The sequence below is a fragment of the Phalangium opilio genome, unplaced genomic scaffold (genome assembly GCF_054372755.1).
Source record: "Phalangium opilio isolate 3A_F unplaced genomic scaffold, DU_Popi_V2 ptg000002l_1, whole genome shotgun sequence".
In the NCBI taxonomy this organism is placed as follows: Eukaryota; Metazoa; Arthropoda; class Arachnida; order Opiliones; family Phalangiidae; genus Phalangium; species Phalangium opilio.
The window spans coordinates 16,534,797-16,540,945 of record NW_028324144.1 but is presented as its reverse complement, the minus strand read 5'-3'; the positions used below and the strand labels follow the sequence as shown (position 1 = coordinate 16,540,945).

At 33.0% G+C, this 6,149-nt stretch overlaps 1 non-coding gene across 1 annotated transcript; it reads right to left on the bottom strand.

Moving 5' to 3' along the window:
- Positions 1-348: 348 nt before the first annotated feature.
- Positions 349-421, bottom strand: TRNAS-GCU (transfer RNA serine (anticodon GCU)). Its single transcript has one exon. It is a non-coding gene; the product is annotated as a tRNA-Ser (tRNA).
- Positions 422-6,149: the final 5,728 nt, after the last annotated feature.

Sequence of the window (6,149 nt, the reverse complement as noted above, 5' to 3'; positions counted from 1 at the left end):
AATGTTCGTCAGGTCTTTTGGAAAAACTTTAGCTTTTTACGTTACATTTGAGATCACACAACACGGTCCCGGATGTGCTTGAACCACCAAACTATCGGTTAAAAGCCGAACGCGAATTTCATTGATTCACGGAAGCCCAAAAATTAAATGTTCGTCAGGTATTGTGGAACTTTTTACGTTTTATCTGAGGCCTCAGAACACCGCTCCCGGATGGGCTCGATCCACCAACCTTTCGGTTAACAGCCAAACACACTAAGCATTGCGCCACGGAAGCTTAGAATATAAAATGTTGTCAGGTAATGTGGAAAAACTTTGGCTTTTTACGTTACATTTGAGACCTCACAACACCGCTCCCGGGTGGGCTCGAACCACCAATCTTTCGGTTAGCAGCCGAGCGCGCTAACCATTGCGCCACGGAAGCCCACAAATTAAATGGTCGTCAGCGAGGGGGAAACCACTTGTGAAATCAGGTGTACAAAATTTTTGAAATCACGATTGAAGTCCATAAATTATTTTTGAATTCTCTATAAATCGCAAAATTTGGTTGAAATCGCGGAAGTCTTAGGAAGTCCCTAGAGAATCCCTTGAAGTCACGGGAAGTCCCTTGGAAATCGCTTGAAGTCCCGCGAAGTCTCTTGGAAATCTCTCGAAGTCTCTCGAAAGTCTCTTGGAAATCTCTTGAAGTCCCGCGAAGTCTCTTGGAAATCTCTCGAAGTCTCTCGAAAGTCTCTTGGAAATCTCTTGAAGTCATACGAAGTCCTCTTGAAGTCATACGAAGTGCCCTTGAAATCTCTCGAAGTTGATGAAGTCCGTTGGAAATCTCTTGAAGTCATATGAAGTTCTTGAAAAATCTCTTGAAGCCCAAGGAAATCCATTTAAAATATCTTGAAGTCTATTGAAATTCCGTTTCAAATCTATTCAAGTCTCATGAAGTTCCTTGCATATGAATTTTTTTCTCTCTTTTCGTTTCTTAAAGATTGGGTCTGTGGGGGTGAAATAGTTCATTTGAAGGGGGGAGAGATAATTAGGCACTAAAAACCTCGCCGACTGATAGACAAGGTTTCTAAGATAGATTAAAAATCACTAAACCAAGAGTTGGTTCGAGGATGAAAGTCCGAGTTTTAACAACTAAAGTAAAAGTCCAGAGTTTAATAACAAAAACAACTAAATTTATTCCATTGCCTGCTAGGGTAGCCAGGTCTTTCTCATAGGGATGTCAAAAACCGGTTTTTAAAATGTTCGGTTTTAATCGGTTTTTTAAAATGAAAACCGAATCTGTGTTTTTTAATTCACACATTTAAAAGTTTTCCATTTTCGTCACTTAATGTTACTTAGCTTCGGTTGGCTGCTAACGCGGCTGCTAACAATCTACCACCTTGGAGCAATATCAAAGGAGACATAGATGCGTATAATGCAATTTTAATGGAACTTTCGTTCTCACTCCAAGAAAATTACTCCATCTGTCGAATAATTTTTCATTGGCCTATTCTAGAATGCCAATGACAAACTGCATTACTTAACACCTATTGGTACTAACTACTCGGTACTAATATTTGGTCTTTGAGTTTACGTTGGAGTATCGCATTTTTCAACATTTATCATGAACGACCGGATAAAAATCGGTTTTTTGAAAAACCGGTTTTTTGTCCAGTTTTTTGAATCGGTTAAACCGGCCATTTTATTAATCGGTTAACCGAAAACCGGTTTTTTTCAGGGAAGTTGACATCCCTACTTTCTCATACAAGTTTTTAGAGTGAAGTCACGAAAAAGGGTTTAGCGTGGAAAAACCAACCGTTTGAACCTGACTTTGGTGTATCTAAACGTGTTTTTGGAGGCTCAGCTCGGATAAAAAGAGACTATCTACAGAGTATAGTACAAAATCCAAAACAGAATGGTTTCCAAAACCTGATTATAATAATAGATGATAGTATTTTTGAAGGCGATTATTAATATTCACAAAGAATGGGAGTAATAATTCCTCATCAACAGGGTCGCTAGGTTTGGAATGGAACGATATTCCACCTGATTGGGACAATACATACACTAGTGATAAGCTTACTTTGAGAAATTTTGAGGTTCTTTCGCACTTCACTTCTAATGTTTGCGGTCAAGCTTCAAAGCTTATGTTAGTCAAAAAATACGACAGTATTGTTTAAGGTTTGCAGGGTTTTTTTTTGGAAAATCGTAGCAGGAAATTTCCTCTTCTACAATTATTATTTTCAAGAGTCTTGGTCCGTTTTGGAGTAACGCCTCCTCTACAGAGGGCACTCAATTTTCGGCCGTTTTTGGAGGTGCAATGCAATCTTACCCTCGTGCCAGACACTTTCCCCCAGTATTTTTTGCCTTTTTGGACTTATTGTCGGCGGCTAATCATTCCGTTTTCAAAGAATATTCGTAAACGATATATTTTTGTTAGGTAAATATATAAAAGAAGGATTAGTTAATTGAAAATTATAACAAATCGTCACTGTCGAGTGACGTATCTAGTCTGGAGAAATGGCGCTCGCGCTCAGAATCATAAGATCATGGATAAAGAATGCGCGTGAGGAAATTTGTTTTCATGTTGAAGGATAGTTTGAAAACAAATTTCATCTCGCGCATTCTACTATAAATCACGTGTCAAGTCACGTATAAAATTGCGGCGTGATGACGATTTCTTATTTTCAACAAGTTCAGCAAGACCAAATACTTAATATAGTCACCTATTGGCTTAATAATATAAATTGGGAACCTTAATTTCGAAACGTGTAAGAAAATAATAAAAAGTCAGAGAATACGACATAAAAGCTGCCTATTTAAAAATTGCGCCATCTAGTTCTCTGAACCATGAATCCGAGTATGAATCAGACGATAATCACTTTCAAAAACACAGCCCACGCGCCCACGAACGTGATCGAGTTAGCTATGCCATATAAAATGTTCTTTCCGTAAATGGCGGCCGATCACGTGATCCTATTTTTCCCGCGTATAACGCCGCAGATTTCTTTAGAGTGAGATAAGCGGCGATCAAATGGACTAATACTATTCGGGCTTGTATCTGCGCCATATAATTCAGCATCGATACTTGCTTTTGGTTGCTCTGCACCTTAGTACTTGATAGCAAAGTACATAGATACTTTTCAATTATTGCAATTTAATGAAGTCTTGAGCTAAAATAGAAATCGGCTCTAGTCTATAAATTCTATTGAAGTCACTAACTTATGTTGAAGTCACTAGAAGTCTTCACATATTATATTGAAGTCACTTGAAGTCTTTAAATTATGTTGAAGTCACTTGAAATCTTTACAAACTAAATTGAAGTCACATTGAAGCCTATAAAATATGTTGAAGTCATATTGAAGTCTATAAATTATATTGAATTCACTTGAAGTCTTTAAAAATTGTATTGAAGTCACTTGAAGTCTTTATAAATTGTATTGAAGTCACTTGAAGTCTTTTTAAATTTTAATGAAGTCATTTGAAATCAAATACAGTTAGTGAAGTCTTTGAAGTCAAATGAATTGATAGTTCAATTGAAGTCATTTGAAATCTGAAATCAGGTGTTCAAAATTTTCTCGGTCGTCAGTTACACTGTTAATAAAAAAGGGACATTATTTAACCATTTGAGGTTCAAAGTCATGCAACCCAGGGCCAACCATTTATGGTTTGAATACGAACCCTTTAAAATGGTTCAATATTGAACCTCTAAAAATGGTTCAATATTGAACCTTTAAAAATGGTTCAATATTGAACCTTTAAAAATGGTTCATATTAATACCATTGAAAGGTTCAAAGTGTACCGAAAAAATCGCATGTTTTTTTTCTTCTAGATACAAAATCCGTGAACACGATTTCTTACTGAAAATTGAATTTGAACAGTTTTTTGAATGAATATCGTTACATTTGCTTGAATTAAAGCAAAAAATACAAAAATAATGGTTTCAGTGGTTATATTTGAAAATAATGAAAAAATTCTCAAAATAAGCTTCTCTGGTCGAGAAACGTCGATTTTGAAAATGGTATTAAAAATCGAGGTATATTTTAATTTATTGATCAATCAAGATGAAATCACTTTTAAGGAGTATTTTATAGGTTATTAAGCTGAATTCAGTCAAAAATTTGTCCAGAAAAAGATGCATTCACAAGTGTACCGAAAAAATCGCATGTTTTTTTCTTCTAGATACAAAATCCGTGAACACGATTTCTTACTGAAAATTGAATTTGAACAGTTTTTTGAATGAATATCGTTACATTTGCTTGAATTAAAGCAAAAAATACAAAAATAATGGTTTCAGTGGGTATATTTGAAAATAATGAAAAAATTCTCAAAATAAGCTTCTCTGGTCGAGAAACGTCGATTTTGAAAATGGTATTAAAAATCGAGGTATATTTTTATTTATTGATCAATCAAGATGAAATCACTTTTAAGGAGTATTTTATAGGTTATTAAGCTGAATTCGGTCAAAAATTTGTCCAGAAAAAAATGCATTCAAAAGTGTACCGAAAAAATCGCATGTTTTTTTTCTTCTAGATACAAAATCCGTGAACACGATTTTTACTGAAAATTGAATTTGAACAGTTTTTTGAATGAATATCGTTACATTTGCTTGAATTAAAGCAAAAAATACAAAAATAATGGTTTCAGTGGTTATATTTGAAAATAATGAAAAAATTCTCAAAATAAGCTTCTTTGGTCGAGAAACGTCGATTTTGAAAATGGTATTTAAAATCGAGGTACATTTTTATTTATTGATCAATCGAGATGAAATAACTTTTAATGAGTATTTTATAGGTAATTAAGCTGAATTCGGTCAAAAATTTGTTCAGAAAAAAACGCATTCATAAGTGTACCGAAAAAATCGCATGTTTTTTTTCTTCTAGATACAAAATCCGTGAACACGATTTCTTACTGAAAATTGAATTTGAACAGTTTTTTGAATGAATATCGTTACATTTGCTTGAATTAAAGCAAAAAATTCAAAAATAATGGTTTCAGTGGTTATATTTGAAAATAATGAAAAAATTCTCAAAATAAGCTTCTCTGGTCGAGAAACGTCGATTTTGAAAATGGTATTAAAAATCGAGGTATATTTTTATTTATTGATCAATCAAGATGAAATCACTTTAAAGGAGTATTTTATAGGTAATTAAGCTGAATTCGGTCAAAAATTTGTCCAGAAAAAAATGCATTCAAAAGTGTACCGAAAAAATCGTATGTTTTTTTTCTTCTAGATACAAAATCCGTGAACACGATTTCTTACTGAAAATTGAATTTGAACAGTTTTTTGAATGTATATCGTTACATTTGCTTGAATTAAAGCAAAAAATACAAAAATAATGGTTTAAGTGGTTATATTTGAAAATAATGAAAAAATTCTCAAAATAAGCTTTGCTGGACGAGAAACGTCGATTTTGAAAATGGTATTAAAAATCGAGGTATATTTTTATTTATTGATCAATCAAGATGAAATCACTTTTAAGGAGTATTTTATAGGTAATTAAGCTGAATTCGGTCAAAAATTTGTCCTGACAAAAATGCATTCAAAAGTGTACCGAAAAAATCGCATGTTTTTTTTCTTCTAGATACAAAATCCGTGAACACGATTTCTTACTGAAAATTGAATTTGAACAGTTTTTTGAATGAATATCGTTACATTTGCTTGAATTAAAGCAAAAAATACAAAAATAATGGTTTCAGTGGTTATATTTGAAAATAATGAAAAAATTCTCAAAATAAGCTTCTCTGGTCGAGAAACGTCGATTTTGAAAATGGTATTAAAAATCGAGGTATATTTTAATTTATTGATCAATCAAGATGAAATCACTTTTAAGGAGTATTTTATAGGTTATTAAGCTGAATTCAGTCAAAAATTTGTCCAGAAAAAGATGCATTCACAAGTGTACCGAAAAAATCGCATGTTTTTTTCTTCTAGATACAAAATCCGTGAACACGATTTCTTACTGAAAATTGAATTTGAACAGTTTTTTGAATGAATATCGTTACATTTGCTTGAATTAAAGCAAAAAATACAAAAATAATGGTTTCAGTGGGTATATTTGAAAATAATGATAAAATTCTCAAAATAAGCTTCTCTGGTCGAGAAACGTCGATTTTGAAAATGGTATTAAAAATCGAGGTATATTTTTATTTATTGATCAATCAAGATGAA